This window comes from Chiloscyllium plagiosum, chromosome 25 (genome assembly GCF_004010195.1).
Source record: "Chiloscyllium plagiosum isolate BGI_BamShark_2017 chromosome 25, ASM401019v2, whole genome shotgun sequence".
NCBI classification, from domain to species: domain Eukaryota; kingdom Metazoa; phylum Chordata; class Chondrichthyes; order Orectolobiformes; family Hemiscylliidae; genus Chiloscyllium; species Chiloscyllium plagiosum.
In genome coordinates, this window is record NC_057734.1 from 12,860,690 (window position 1) to 12,877,569 (window position 16,880).

At 40.9% G+C, this 16,880-nt stretch overlaps 1 protein-coding gene across 2 annotated transcripts in view; it reads left to right on the forward strand.

The window, feature by feature from the left end:
* Positions 1–16,880, forward strand: part of coro1cb (coronin, actin binding protein, 1Cb) — a 172,991-nt gene that overhangs the window by 12,787 nt on the left and 143,324 nt on the right. The window contains exon 1 of one of the 2 annotated variants that reach the window (XM_043715529.1): positions 9,493–9,621. The exons of the other annotated variant lie outside the window; for it this stretch is intronic. The gene's annotated coding sequence lies outside the window, so the exon portion shown is untranslated. Of the gene's footprint in view, positions 1–9,492; positions 9,622–16,880 lie in introns of those variants that run through there. 2 annotated transcript variants of the gene reach the window in all.

Sequence of the window (16,880 nt, forward strand, 5' to 3'; positions counted from 1 at the left end):
ATAATTTCCTTATAAAAATATCTGCTTTGGGACATGCTGGAGATAATGAAGACTGTGTCACTGTGGCTCTCTGCCACTAGTAGGAAATTGATATAATTAGCACTGACTGTGAGAAACTTAACATGTAAATATGTTTTTCCTTTCATACTACTGCATGACATTGTTTGATTGATTTTTCGTTGAATTGAGGAAAGTCTTCTGTAAATCTTGCTCTGTAGCTATGTTGTTAACAAGAATCAGAAATTTGAGTATGAGTGGGAGAGAAGAGAAAGTCCAAATCAATATGTGCATTCCACTATCACATATGAGGTGCCACACATTTAGTCCATGATTAGATGCTTTTACATAACTGTAAGTTTATGACATTTTGTGCTAACGCTCTGCATAAAGGCATTTCAGCTTAAAAGAGTACTGTCAGGAGGTGAGAACTTACTTGACTATAAATTAAGTAATATAATGACTTTATGAGAAGAAGTTGGGTTTACACTGTTGAATCTGTTTAAAAAATGGTTTACAAAAGGCTATGCCACTTTAAACAGTCTTTTAAAATTGCACCTTCTTGAACAGACACTCTCTCAGACTAGGTGTGATTCTGAAGCATCAACAACTGTCTTGTACCTTATTCTCTTGTTTGCAAAAGAAGTAAACATTTTAGCATAAATCACCTTTAAGGATATTGAAGCCCGCCCTTTTCCAGTTCTTAACTGACATTCACACACATACAAGGCATTGAATGGGATTTTCTGTGCTATAAAGACCATATCTTATTATTTTTCTAAGTTTTTGATTGTGGAGTAAATGGAGAAAAACGTCTGTTTTAAAATCCAAGGATTACTGCATGTTTTTTTTTAACAAGCAAGTAACCTGGCACTCATTGTAAGTGCTATTTACACAGATGCTTGTGGAGGTATTGGAAACTTAGTTTGCAGACAAGCTGGAGCCAAGAGGTACGTATGAATCGTTGGCAACTAGCAGCTGATTGGTCTGTAGACTAGTCACCACTTATGAAGTTGTAGAGTCATACAGCACAGAAACAGGCCCTTTGGTCCAACTTGTCCACAACGAACAGGCACCCTAAACTGGTCTAGTCCCATTTTCTTGCATTTGACCCAGATTCCTTTAAGCCTTTCCTATTCATGTGCCTATCCACATGTGTTTTAAATGTTATAATTGTAGGCCTTCTGTCTACCAGTTGTGTTTGCGGTTGGTTCCCAGATTGCTGAACAACTTAGGGGTGTGAATGTTTCGGCAGAAACTATTGAACCTCAGGAAGATAAGGAATTAATTTTTGTTCTGCAGTAAAAAGCATCTCAAGCCTGAAGATAGCCAGTTTATTTCCCTTTTCCAGGTGCTGTAAGCCATGATTTTTAATTAAGACCATAACACATAGGAGCAAAAGTAGGCCATTCAATCCATTGAGTCTGCTCTGCCAAACAAAGAGTTGATGGTTGATTTGATAATCCTTAACCAAACTCTTGTGCATTTTTCCCATAACTGTTGGTTACTGATTGAAAATCTGACTACCTCAGCCTTGAATATTCTTAACGACCCAGCCTTGACAGCCCTCTGTGGTAAAGAATTCCACTGATTCCCGACCCTCTAAGAGAATAAATTCCTCCTCATTTCTAACTTAAAAGTGCAACCTCGTAATTGATAAGTCAGAGAATTTTATACATGTGAATCAGTCACTGTGTGCCCCCTGTAGTCAAATAAGTGTATTTAGAGAAGGGATATCAAGAAGCTGAATTCTAATAAGCAAAAATGATTATCTCAGTAAACCATGTTTGGAGATCATTGAACTATCTTTCTAGTCTTTCCCTCTGCCTATCACATCCATTTTGTTTTGTGTCTGCCTGTATGTGTGTGTGGAGGGGACATTGATCAGAGGTTAGAATTTTAATTAACAGAGTTATGGTCGATGGTTCAGATTTGTTTACCTGCAGCTAAAAGTCTATTTATTTGCAATAAATAGTCATTCTTGGTAATTGCAGAAGTCTGGATTAGAGTGGTGCTGGAAAAGCACAGCAGTTCAGGCAGCATCCGAGGAGCAGGAAAATCGACGTTTCGGGCAAAAGCTCTTCATCAGGAATAGAGGCAGAGTGCCTGCAGGGTGGAGAGAATTCCCGCTCCTCAGATGCTGCCTGAACTGCTGTGCTTTTCCAGCGTCACTCTAATCTAGAATCTTGTTTCCAGCATCTGCAGTCCATGTTTTTACCTAATTGCAGAAGTCTGGTCCATTCTGTGTACTTGGGTCAGGAAGTCAGGTAAATTGGGGAATCCTGTGTAATTTTAAGAATCTTTAACTTTTGTGATAACTCTGAGAATAGTTAGGCTTGATTTCCAGCATGCTACCCCAGTGAGCTGTGGCAATGCTACATTTACTATCTGATCATTGGAGAAATCTAACTTTATTCACCAAAATATAAGATTAAAGCTGTGCTACTGATGATGTATATTTAGTGACCAAAATGGCTTTTCAAGTCGCACAGTATGTGAACCATGACTGTTCTTGGAAACAAAGCTGCCTGAAAATGTCCAGCTGAGAGGCTTATTCATCGTTCCTCTCTGGAAATGTTTTATTTTGCGCTGGAATCTGTTTCTGAAAGGTTAATACCGTCAATGAACTAAGCATTACACGCTGTGATCACATCACTTACTGCAACCCAAATACCTGCACAGCTGTAATAATGCTAAATCTGACCAACTGGATTTCTTCACAAATACTGTCATATGTCTGAAAAAATATTTTTCATAGTTCTGTGTGGCAATTAATTTTCTTGTACATAAAATGTAATATTCAGTTTTGACCCATTGGTTTTAATCATAGTGGAGATACCATATATTTGACTAATGCCAATAGCAATTCAGTCTGCACTGAATCGCTGAAGAGCATCCCACACCCCCCCACCTCAGCTGCGTAACCCTACATGGGATTTTAACTCACCTAACCTGCACATCATAGGACAATTTTTAGCATGGCTAAAGCACCCAACTGCACATTTTTGGACTGTGGGAGGAAACCAGAGCACCGGGGAAGAAACCCACACAGACAAGAGGGAGATGTGCAAACTCCATATAGTCACCCAAGGATGGAATCAAACCAGGAGTCCCTGGTGCTGTGAGGCAGCAGTGCTAATCACTGAGCTACTGCGCTGCCCCTGGGTAAATAAGAATGGGCAATAATTATCACTTTCTAGCATCACCAATATCCAAACAATTAACTATTTAAAAGTCTGTTCTTCCCTTGTGAAATATTTTGGAACATCTCACCCATTAATTTTGTTTTATGCTTTTGGTGTCACTGCTGCCTAACAATCTTGAGTCAGATTAGTATGGTTTAAAAGTGTGTTATTGATCTGTCAGTCTTGCTATTTGATACAACATTCCTTACTCGGAAATGCCATGTAAGGATCAGACATTTTTGATAAACTTGAGATATACAGGTTGTGAACTGACGTTAGAAATTACAAGATTAATCTAATGGTTTGTCAATTTTTTATTAAAAAATCAAGCATTTTGACTTTCACATAACAAGGTATTAGATTAGATTGCATTACATTACAGTGTGGAAACAGGCCCTTCGGCTCAACAAGTCCACACTGCCCCGCCGAAGCGCAACCCACCCGTAGCCCTACATTTACCCCTTACCTAACACTACGAGCAATTTAGCATGGCCAATTCACCTGACCTGCACATCTTTGGACTGTGGGGGGAAACCGGAGCACCCGGAGGAAACCCACGCAGACACGGGGAGAACGTGCAAACTCCACACAGTCAGTCGCCTGAGGCGGGAATTGAACCCGGGTCTGAGGCACTGTGCCACCGTGCCGCCCACAAACAATTTCATTGAGATTTTGTTTGTCAAGTGCTTCCTTCTTAGAATTATAAAATGTTACAGTACAGAGGATGGACATTCAGCCCATCATGTCTATACTGCCTCTGGAAAGAGCTATCCAGCTAATGCAATTCCCCAGCCCTATCTCCATAACCTTGTATCTGGCTCTCTTTTGAGACCTTGTATGGTATCTGCCTCCAGCACTCTCCCAGACAGTGTATCCCAAATCCTAACAACCCTCTGAGAAAAGAAGTTTCTCCTCAATATACTCCTGTCTCTCTTGCTGACAATTTTGAAATTGTGATTCCTAGTTACTAGTTTCTTCTCCTGGAAGATCTCCTGTTGTTGGAATATTGCTCCAGAAGGACATCAGCCTGCCTTTGCATCATCTGAGTGATCATTATGAGTGAGCAGTATCATTAAAAAGGCTGTCACAGCTGACCTGAGTTGATATTCACTTACAAGCAGTTCCCTGTGGAGTGTGCTCAGATGTTGGAATATTGGTTAGTTCCCTCTGCCAAATGTAATTCCCAAATTGCTGTCCAATCTGGCATCAACTTAGTACAGATATTGAATTGAAATGTTCTGGTCCATAAGGCTTCAGCTATATTGCATGGTTCTTTTTCTCACCAGCCAAGTGAGTATGATGCTTTTTAAAACATCTTTTCTGCTTCTGCTCTGCAGGTGCTCCATCATTTGAATGTCAGTGGGTATCTGCAACCCTCCATTGCTTCTCCCTCCTGCAAAGTCTCTTTCTAAATCATTCAGGAGAAACAGGACCCATCACAATTATGATGAGCCTGCTCTCATTCTAATCTCCTCACAAATACACTGTTTATCAAAGTGGAGATGGATCACATCCAAAAGGGAGAGTCATTATTGGTTTCCTTTATTAAGTCTCAGAGCATTAAGCCCAAGGGTAGCAACCCTTTGTCTCTTCAACTAATTCTTTACAGAATGGCATTTAAATCTGGGCCTTTCTGTTGGATGATGTATCCTTTGTCAACCGAACCACTTTGTGTGTATCCACTCATGCAATCCATTTTGAAATATAGTGATACAACAATTTCTGTTATCAGGTGCTAACAATGTAATTTAAGTTGCTCTTCAACTCCTCTCGCATCACACATAGCAAACTCTCAGTCTTGGAACTCAAACTGTTCTCTGTTACTGAATTACTAAGCACGATGCCTGTTCAGCGGTTGATGCCATTACGAAACATTCCTTTCTTGAGTGGCTATGTTTACTTATTTGACCTTATTGTTGATATCAATAGTCACTATCTATTATCACAGTGCTGACCATATTGATATTTTTAATAATTTAGTAATTTAATTGTGGATGCCAGTCTTGTGGATTGATTTAGGTGCTAAATCCCAAATTATATTTCTGGAGTCTGAATGGATTTAAAGTACAACCGTTAAAACTGGTACAAGCCTTAAAGCTGGAGGCTCATGCCAGTTCAGATACCACATCTGATAGTTGCCAAGAGTATTGGGGTGTTTAACAGTAATCTTTCAGCAACTTGTTGTGAGTAGGTACTCCCTTGAATTGCAAATTGCCACAAGTCACTGGATAATTTGCATCACTCTGTTAGCCTCATCAGAAACAGGCAGCTCTCCTTCAACATGCCCTATGGGTTTCATGAAAATACTGATTTCTGCATTAGCTATGAGTTAAACCTGTAGAAGAAAGTTAAGGACTGGTGCTTTTTAAGTTAGAGTCCTGCAATGTCAATCAACCTCTCCTTCCCAAGAAGAAAACAATTTAAACTGTGGAGTCTCGTTCTTCATTATCTTTAATGAAATTCTCAAAATGGAAAAACTGAATTGTTTTTCTGACACTTCCCAATTTTATTTTATTTCTTCATCTACGCTTCCCTTTTCTCTGTTTAATTCTTGGTCTGGATTTGATTTGACTCTAGCTGAACCTATTTTCTTCTTTGACTTTTTTGCTTCAGTCTTAATCCTTAAATTTAATGAGTAAAAGAGACAGAATATTTGTCCTGTCATTTACCAAGGACCCTGATGTAGCCTTCCTGAAGAAGGGCTTATGCCCGAAACATCAATTCTCCTGCTCCTTGGTTGCTGCCTGACCTGCTGCGCTTTTCCAGCAACACATTTTTCAGCTCTGATCTCCAGCATCTGCAGTCCTTACTTTCTCCTCCCTGATGTAGTTGTTGTCCTTGCCATGCTGTTAACAACTCTCACTTCCAGAAGGTTGCTTTGTAAACATTTGTGAGGTGAAGATTGAGGGCAAAGACCAGCTCACAGACCACATTGCAGCAAAGTCTAGGTGATTGTTTTCTGATTGTACTGTCCAATCCATCAATGCTAGTTGACGTTCATTTGAACTATGAAATTCAATTTGACCCCACACAATGATGTTCCAAAACCTCAACTGTTTTGCTGTCAATAAATCCTCCTCTGCTTCTTGGCCTATAACTTTAGGACTGTACACTCTCAAAAAAAAAAGCAAACCAACTTCTTAAGTAGCTCTCCTGCTTTGTCCAGATGATACATGCCTGATGGTATTGAGTGGTATATCATGTTTCAGATGTGATATCCTGGTGTGTAAATGTGTGCTCTGGTTGTGTTTTGGTGCCCAGTTGTTTGAAGTAGTCACTTTAGACTTGGAAAGATGTGAGTTCTTTGTCTGTACATAGGTGCTGTGCCTGCCTGGACAGAACACTGCTTAGACCATCAATGTGTTACCCAAAAACTGATACTCCAGTGCTGCCATGAATGTGCTCACACTAGATCACATACAGTTAGTTCCTGGCTGTTTACAACAACATAATAACTGTAGATATAATAGATCTCATCCTGTCTCATAGTGGTTAGGTAAGTTTAGTGTACTTAGTTCTGGGAGAGAGTGATCAGCCTGGATTACCAGTCCCTTTTTCTGCTCAGTGCCATGAGAAAGGTTTGTATAGTTGTTAGGTGAGGTCAGAATTAAGCTTATTTGTAATGGTCTTCACTCAAATAGTTAGAATTTCTGACTCTGCCATGCCTCAGCCAGAATCAAGAATTCATCTCACAAAGTGCTGCAAATACTTAATTCAACTGGCAAGATCTGTTGAGTGAGAAACACAGTCAATGTTCTAGGTCAATGGCCCTTCAAGATTGATCTCCCAGGGGCTATTGCACATACAGCGCTCCAAAGAGAGGCAAGTTTGCACTATCACACAGCACACTGATCCTCTAAATGTCCTTTAACATATATCCTGTTGTCCAGCAATTGGCTGAAAAGGCTTTTTAAAACAAGAAACAAGGCAGAAAAAAACCCCACACACTCTCCGCCCCTTCACAAAGACAATGATGTTTTTGTTGGTGGATTATGATTGTTGAAAGGGTTTGCCAATGACAGCAAGTTCATGTTTTAATTGGCTCCCTGGAAGAGGTGGCTTTTCAGTCAGACAGAAGAATGTACAGAATGGGCAGTCTGCTGGAATTTATTGTGTATCTGAACATTGGAAAGTTGAATCTATAAGAAGCACAAGTTTGAGGTTTAGTTTATGTTCAATGTTCAAAGTGATTCGTGGACAGAACATAAGTAGGGGATACAGTGTTCACTTTAGACTTTCAGATGTAGGTACAGGGACTTAAAGAAATGTTTTGCATGGGTCTTGCTGGTGTTCTTGTTCTGTTATTTTAATTTTTTTCTGCCCACTACAGTTCAAGATGAAATTATGTAAGGCAGTATCCCTTGTTTTACTCGGCCATTCAGCCCCATGTGCCCCACTTACCATTTAGATCAACTGGGTAAAAACAAGGACTGCAGATGCTGGAAACCAGAGTCTAGATTAGAGTGGTGCTGGAAAAGCACAGCAGGTCAGGCAGCATCCAAGGAGCAGGAAAATCAACGTTTTGGGCAACAGCCCTTCATCAGGTATCTTATTCCTGATGAATAGCTTTTGCCTGAAACGTCGATTTTCCTGCTCCTCGGATGCTGCCTGACCTGCTGTGCTTTTCCAGCACCACTCTAATCTAGACTCTGGTTTCCAGCATCTGCAGTCCTTGTTTTTACCTAGTTGATCTAAATGGTAAGTGGGGCACATGGGGCTGAATGGCTGAGTAAAACAAGGGATACTGCCTTACATAAGTTCATTTAGATCAGTCTGTATTTTAACAGCATCTCCCTCACTTAGTTTTGAAACCTTAACAACTTTGTCTAACAAAAACATCAGTCTCAGTGTTGAAGTTTCAAATAGCCCTACCTCCATAGATTTTTGGGAAGACAATGGCAGATTTCCTGGATGTTGTGTGAGAGATATGCTTTGTATCACCTCTGAGCAGCTAAGCTCCAAAATTAAGCTTATGGCCCCATTCCGGATTCCCCTACTAAAGGGAGCAGGAGCTGAGTCCACACAACCTACCCTAATAACTTAACCCCTTTTAGTTCTGGTGTAAAGCCACTCTGCTCCCCACTTAAGACTAAAAAACTATTCCTTTCCTTCCTGAGGAATAGTACGTGAAACTGAATGATGTAATCCAGGTGCAATTTAATAGGAGCTGACTTTTGAAAGGTTTGTGAATAAGACCATCAATCCAAGAACCCTGGAACCAGAAATGATGTCCAACTGAGCTGATCAAATCCCTCTCAATGTAACTGGCAGGCAGCGTAATTGTAATAAATTTGCAAGCTGTGGCAAAATGTTACATGATCAAACCTGCAGGAATACAACCTGGCAACCAGCCTGTCAGCATTATCTATCCTTCACTTGTAGGTCTAGGTAATGGCAGTACTTGAGGACACCTATGGAATCATCCCTTGGTCAGACTGGGCTATTCCGCGGGAGGAAGATTTGGTGGGGGGAGGGAAACGCAGAAGTTGCAAAAAATGGCAGTGGCATCACCTGGTCTCATCTATATATTTTGATTATTGAACGGTGACCACCAGTCCATCATCCCATGGTAAAATTAATTCGCTGCAGAAATGGAGTCGTCACTCTAGCTGAGGTGGGCCTGCAGAAAACGTGGCTATTTTTGATCATTGCACAACTAGCGAATGTGGCCAGGGCAGTAGGTTCATACAGCGCACCGGGAGCAGTAACAGTTATTCAATTTTGATTGGTGGCTTGGCTGCTGGTTAGTTCGTATTTCACTATCACCACCTTGTAAGTTCCCCTCCAAGCCAAGCACCAATCTAACTTGAAACTGTTCGCAAATACACACAGAATGCTGGAGAAACTCAGCAGCTCTGGTTGCATCCATGGAGAGAGAAAATCAGTGATAACGTTACAAGTCTGGTGTGACTCTCTTTCAGAACACTTAAAGCTGGGTCAAAATCCTGCAGTGTCCCTTCCCCGCTGTACTGTGGAATTCCTTGCACCCTCATGGACTCGGGTTTTATCGCCCACCTTCTCAAGAGCAATTAGGGAACAGCTACTTCGCTGGCAAATCTGATACAGTACTCAATGAAAGAACAATGACAAAATTCATTGGGCACCTTTTATTTTATTTATAAAGCACACTTTGTGTTTGATGGTAATGGGGGTGGCAGGGTGTTCTGGAGGGGGGCGGTGGGCAGCACCCTTCCGGGCATAGACAACTGGGAGGGATGCAGCACCTCCTTATTTGGACACCCGGAAGCTGATGAGAAGGAAGTCCGCGATTGGTTCCCCGGGGCTGTCAATCGGAGGGAGGGCGGGGCTCGAGTCGGCGCAGGCGCGCTCAGTCAAGGCGTTGCTTCCGGTGGCGGTGAGTGAGGACAGGGAGCGCTCGAAGCCGGTTACAGAGTGAGCAACGTACTGGGGACTGAAAAAAATAAACTCAAGACTCGAGGTAAGTAAGAGCGACAACTGGGAGGAGGGAGTTAAAATTATACCCCCCTCTGGCCTGGTGGAGGGAGGAGCTGGTGATAGTTATGATTGTCTGGGTCTGTCGTTGGCGCCTGGTAGTTGGCATAGTTACTGAGGGGACCAGGAGAGCGATGCAGAGACAATGAATGAGTGGCATCCAGGGGCTGCTCAGCTGAGGCTTCCCTTCAGTTATCCATCTTGGGCATGTTGCAGCCTTCCTGCTGTTTGCAGCGTGTGTTTGTTTTGGCGAGGATGGGTGGATGAATGATCAAGACGTTTTTGAGTGGTTGTGCACGTTGATAGGGAATAATGCTAGCAGTTTGGCGTGGCCGGTCGAGTTGTGTTCGGCACCAGGGCGTGCAGTGATTAAAACACGAATTTAAGACTTCTTCCTGTTGAAGATTGAGGCGGCAGCACTTTTACAAGATCTGCATTCACAGCTATCTAAGTTTGGTGTTAATATGCAGTTTGGATATTTCTTTTAACGAATTGTGACTTGATGTCGAGAAGCACAGGTTTTCTCTGGCAAACATAACTTTGTGCAAGTCGTCTTTAACGAAATGTTTGTTTTTATTTTGATAAGTTATGGATATTCGGTGCTAATGCCCAAGTTCACTTTTTGTGTGTTTTGTATCATTGATCTATGGCTTTGGGGAATGGCCAAACATAGTCATAGTTTGCTTGTGTTGTCAGGGGGTGATTGCTAATCTTTTATACGGTAAAACCTGGTTAACCTAAATCTATACATTAAGTATAATTGAAAGGAACAAATCTGGAGGATGGTGATGAGTAGCTGTTCTTCGCCCTAAGTTGAAACATCGGAACAGTTTAAGTAACTGCAGTGGTGTGCTTCTTAACTTGCAAGATTCTGATTGTAGTTGGTCATCATTCCTATTGTGAAATTGGCAACCAATATGTTTGAGTTTCTAAGAGGGCAAATAACATTATATAAATGGTCTGTTGTGCTGTGTTTCAACTTCTGTGGTTTTCAAGCCTCTTTGTGCTAAATGCTGAGATCAACAGATCAGACCAATTTATCTCCAAAATACTGTAAAATAAATATAGGATTGTTTAGTGTTCAGGATGTATGATAGCTGGTCTGATTTTATTTCTCTCCATCAGTTTTCCTGATAATTTGAGTAAGTGATATTTTGGCTGGCTAAATTGCTAATAAGAAATTCCAAAAGGGCTTATATTCTTTAGAGTTCAAAGCACTTTACAGGAATTAAGGCTGTAATAAATAGAAGGTGATGGGATAGAGTGAGTTTTTCAGGAGCCCAGATGATACCGCAAACATCTTGAGATATGCCTTTGCAGAAATCATCTGAAGGAGGTGGGGGGTGATGGTTTGGTGGTATTATCACTGGGCTCTTGCTCCAGAGACCCAGGTAATGTTCTTGGTACCTGGGTTTGAATCCTGCAATGGCAGATGGTGGAATTTGAATTCAATAAAAATCTGGAGTTAGGAGTCTAATGATGACCATGAATCGACTTATCAGGAAAAGTCCACCTGATTCACTAATACCCTTTAGGGAAGGAAACTGACATCCTTACCTGGTCTAGCTAACATGTGATGCCAGACCCACAGCGATGTTGACTCTTAACTGCCCTCTGGGCAATTAGGGGTGGGCAATAAGTGCTAGCCTAGCGAGCAATTCCCACATCCCCTTGATGAATTTTTAAAAAGTGAGATTGTAGTCTTGTTTAAAAGTTTTATTAGATTACATGGTATGTATACATTAAAGTGATTTGATTTTTAAAAAAATACTCTATTTAAATACTATGAAATCCAATTGATGTGAATTTTTCTCATTAATAAAGCTATTTTCATTTGCTGTAGGTTAGAGGGGGTTGAGGAAAAAAAATTGGTTTAGAATTACTGAGCTTCAGCAAAAGCTGAATTAATATTATATGGTCAATAATATTAATATTATTGGTGCTTCAGTGGTCTTGTTTTAAACCTCTTCCTTGGACCTCTTGCAGTGTCTACAGTGTAGGGTCCTGACTGTCCCATTTTATTTGCCAAATTTCTTCTGCATTTCAAACCCAGTCACCACTGTTGATTTGAAAATTCTTGCCTTCATTTTCAGTCCTTTATGTCCTTCCTTTCTGGACTTAAGAAATTCTGTCTAACCTTGCAACCCAACAGTACGGTTATGCTGTTTCAGTCTTGTCTACTTTGCCACTAATAAACCAAATGATGTAGAGCTCATAACATTGTGCTGCTCGCTGCATCTGCATTCTCTCCTGAAACCTACTGCTTTACCTAGCTGTGCCACAAATTGCTTGTAAATCTGTTTGTACTTTCAGCTACCCGCTTTCTTTGTATATGTCCCACTTCCTTCTCTCTCTTGGAAAGCTCTTTGGGACACTTCATTTGATTTGAAGGTGCCCTTTTAACTTTTATTTACCTGACAATCTTTTTCAGAAAAGAAACTCAACTTAACTAAAGCCTCAAATATAAAATACTCAGTTAAGTAGCTTTAAGTTAGAAAATAGAAATGAATATTTTTCGTTGTTTCCCTTTCTAAAATTGTACATTATTCAGCAATTGCCAAATGAGTGTACTATTCTGAGCTGCTAAGAATGTCCAGTGTTTCCATTAGCCCCCCTTTCTTCACTAAGCAGCAGCTCAACTGAAAAGCCTAAAGAACTCTGCAGTCACGTTGACATGGACAAAACTGCTGCATATTAGCATAAGAATTGTCTTTTTCTGTTGTCCTTTTAAAAGTGGCTTTAATTTACCAGTTAAATCACTGACTCATAGGACAGAATGAGCTTCATTGTTAGACTGCAGAAATGACTAAGTATTTTAATTTAATAAAGCATTACAACTATCCTTATTCACTGCAGCGAAGGATAAATTATAACTGATTCCTGAGTTTTGATTTGTGTTTCTTGCTGTAGTCTGTGCAGTGTGATTTAAATTTAGTTTTGAACTACGTGGAATAGCAATTACATGGTTGCTTTCTTTAATTCCCAATATTCATTTTTTTTAAATTAAAGCATTCTAATATTTGCAGTCCTTGCATTTTTGAGGGGGTAGTGGCTTCGAAGCAGTGCTGCTCAATGTATAACCAGTTTGATGTTGTCTTTGATTGTAGCTTTAACATGTGGTTTCCTAAGCTGTTAAGGAAGTTATGTCAGGAAAAAGTGGAGTTCAAAAGCATAACTAAAATTCCCACAGTTGCATATTTTTTTGCTGTACAGTCAAAAACTGCTTACTTTCTATAATAGGGTGAAATTCCATAACCTCAGAAAGCTGACGTAATTTTAGATATAACTTTGTTTTACTTGGTGAATTGAATTTCGAGTCAATTGGGGAAATGTGATTGAGGATGGACAGACAGTCCATCTTTCTTGAAAGCTTGCAATGACATGGCAAATTTCCTTATTTCAGAATGACCTGAGAACTTTACAAGTATTGAAATAATACTTTTGCCATATAACATGTAAAATGTGTGACATTGCCATTGTCCTAGCAGATCATACAGTTGCTCTCTCATTGAAGAGAGTTGAATCTCGGTCACCACACCACAGGCAAGGGGTGAAGTTGGTGTGGGAATTGAAGTGTTTCTAGCATCACTCTGCGTTGCAAACCAACTGTCCATCCAGCTGAGCTGACTGGGTATCATTTATTGCCTATCCTTAATTGTTCTTGTGATGGTGGTGTTAAGCTGCTGTTCTTGATCTATTGTTGTCCATTCTCGGCTCTGTAAGCCCAACGTGCTTTCACTGAGCTAAGAGCAACTTCAGCGATGGAGTTTTGAGGGGCTTTGTCAAACAAGAAATACACTTTTCACTGCAAATTAAAGTAGGAAACATCCCAGACCACTTCACAGGAGTAATATTGAACATAATCTAATCTAAATCATATAGTGATGTTAGGACAGATGACCCAAAACATGGTTGGAGTAAATTTGAATGACTGTCTTAAAATAGGTGAGTGTTTTAGGGAGGGAATTCCAGAGCTTAGCCAGCTGAAGGCTCAATTGCCAGTGCTGGCATGGGATTTGAGTATGTCTGAAGGCACTGCTGACTTTGACCTAAAGGAATTCAGTTCTAAAAGGCATACAATTTTAGTAGAAACTGAAAACTGCAGCAAACTGATGATTAGGAGAGAGCTAAAGGGAAAAATTTAAAATTAACAAAGTGCTGAAAATACTCTGGGCAGGTGGTATAAGGGAAAGGTGGATTTTAATATTTTCAATCAATTCCCAATTCATCAAACCTGGATGAGTTTGAGATTTAACAGTTTCTAAGTGGAACAGTATGTAGGAGGCTGAGATCAGAATGGGGTGGAGACAGGATTAAAATGGCAAGCAACTGGAAGCTCAGGCTCACACTTGCTGATTGGAAGGACATCTTCAGAAAAGCAGTCATAGAGATGTACAGCGTGGAAACAAACCCTTCGGTCCAACTCATCCGTGCTGACCAGATAGCCGAACCTAATCTAGTCTCATTTGGCCCATATCTCTCTCAACCCTTCCTATTCATATACCCATCCAGATGCCTTTTAAATGCTGTAATTGTACCAGTCTTCACCACTTCCTCTGGCAGCTCATTCCATACATGCACTCTCTCTGCATGAAAAAGTTGTCCCTTAGGGACCTTTTGTATCTTTCCCTTCTCACCCTAAACCTCTAGTTTTGGACTCTTCACCACTGCAGGGAAAATACCTTGTCTATTTATCCTATCCATGCCCCTCATGATTTCATAATCCTCTATAAGGTCAACCCTCAGCTTCCTACGCTCCAGGGAAAACAGCCTCAGCCTTTCCTTATAGCTGAAATCCTCCAACTCTTTTCTGAACCCTTCCAAGTTTCATAGCATGTTCCTGATAGGAAGGAGACCAGAATTGCACGCAATATTCCAAATGTGGCCTAACAATGTCCTGTATCGCCACAATGTGACCTCCCAACTCCTATACACCCGAGCAACTTTTTTTTTGTTGTACTGGATCATTAATACCATGAGTATCTTACCTCAGGCTGGCTGGAGAAGGGAATGTGCATTTTCTTTAACTGAAGTATTTTGTTTTCAGTGAACATTCAAAGCACTGCCAAAATGAGAGATTAAAAATTTTGGCACTGATCCCACCCATTTCTTTTCCAAGGCTTAAAATATGGACATTTGGCATAACTTGTATTCTGCATTTGCACTGAGTGATTTGCCTTGCCTTCAGCAAGTCTAGATTTGCTTTGGAGCTCAGTCTTTCGGAGATACTCAAAACGGGGAAAAACCTATTGAAGTGACAAGATTAGGCCTTTGTTCTGAGTTTGAATGTTTACAGGCCCTTACTGCAACTGCAGTTACTAGTTGTGCTGCAGCTGACACAATGAAACTGGTGTCTGTAGCTACTACCTTGTTTCTCTAATTCAGTTTGTAGGTTGCCGAAGCACTTTGGGCGAGAATCATGCTTGAAGTGGTTTTGTTTGGGGGGGGATTGGTTGGGGGATAACATGACTTGAAAGCATTTTCTTCAGTATTGCTGCTGGTGACTTAATTGCTTTCAGGGTAAGTGATTCAGTGATATAAACACGTGGTGCAACTGCTTCTTTGGGAGCTTTGTAGCACATGGGCAGAGAATGCATTATCCAATACAAAATTGACATTCAGCCTCTCCCATTGCTCATAAATACTTCACTCTTCTCATTTGCTCTTCTCATTCTTATTGTTTTTTATTTTAATTTAAAATTTTTAAATTATATTTGGTGTAAAAGAAATATAAAAGTATAAGATTAGGGACACAAGTGGGTCACTGGACCCTGACAGCCCCCTCTGCCATTCCGTAAAATCATATTGACCTATTTATGTTTTGAATTCCACATTACCATCTCCTCGAAACAACCTTCTATTTCCTTGGTTAAGACCTACCTCAGTCTTAACTTTCCAATGCCCTGCATTCACTGCCTTCTGTGAGGAGAAAGTGAGGTCTGCAAATGCTGGAGATCAGAGCTGAAAATGTGTTGCTGGAAAAGCGCAGCAGGTCAGGCAGCATCCAGGGAACAGGAGAATCGACGTTTCGGGCATAAGCCCTTCTTTCCTGAAGAAGGGCTTATGCCCGAAACGTCGATTCTCCTGTTCCCTTGATGCTGCCTGACCTGCTGCGCTTTTCCAGCAACACATTTTCAGCTCTTCACTGCCTTCTGTGGCAACTTAGAGTTCCAAAGTGTTTCAGTCCTCAAATTCTCTTCATCTCAGTCCTAAAAGTGTGATCCATAATTATAAAACAGTTGTAAGAAGAAATTGCATTTCTGCATCCACCTTATCAAGATCATTCAGGATTTTATATGCTTCAATTAGGGCACCCCTTTCTCTTACCTCCAGTGGAAACAATTCAAGTTTGTCTAACCTTTTCTAATAAGACAACCCATTCACTTCAGGTATAAATCTAATAACCCCCATGGAACGGCCTTCAATACGTATGCGTCATTCCTTAAATAAGAAGTCCAACATCTGAGCAGTTGCTTTAAAATGAGCAACTGATGGAAAGGATGAAAATTTTAAGTGGTGGTTGAAGTGGTTTCAAATGAAAGTGAAGTCAGTGGTTTTCACGGGGAGAAGTCTAGATGGTGGGAGGATAGTAACTGGTATATCATGGAGGAGTGATAAACAGCAATCCTGAGTCCAAAGAGTGATTGGTGGAGGTACCAGTGTAGTGTGATGGTCTTTTTTTTAAAAAAAATCTTAAAAAGAATCAATTGTTTAAAAACATTAGGCCAAGAAGCAGGAAAACCAGCTAAAATTTGGGAATTGGGCCAGCTAGTGCAACTTATTAAAGGTGGACAAACATGTTCAGTATACTGGATATCATAGGCTCATCTCAGTGGTAGTGTTTGTGGCAGGCAGTTTTAGGTTCAGGTTCAGGTTCAAGATTTGACCTCTAAATGCAGGCTTCATTAAGTCGTCATTGGACAAGCATATGGAATAGTGTAGGTTAGATGGGCTTCAGATTGTTATGACAAGTCAGCGCAACATCGAGGGCCGAAGGGCCTGAACTATGCTGTAATGTTCTACGCTACTGCTTGAGTGGATTACTGAGATGTGATACTTCACATCGTTCAGATTAAACCAAGGCCCCACCTATCCTCTGGGGTGTCTTAAAGGTCCGACATTATTATTTGAAGTAGTGTAGGGTGTCGCATGGGAGCAGGGAGCGGGTGTGGGGGCAGGGGGGGGGTTGCACGGGAGCGGGTGTGGGGGCAGGGGCGCGTTGCATGGGAGCGGGGTGGGGGCAGG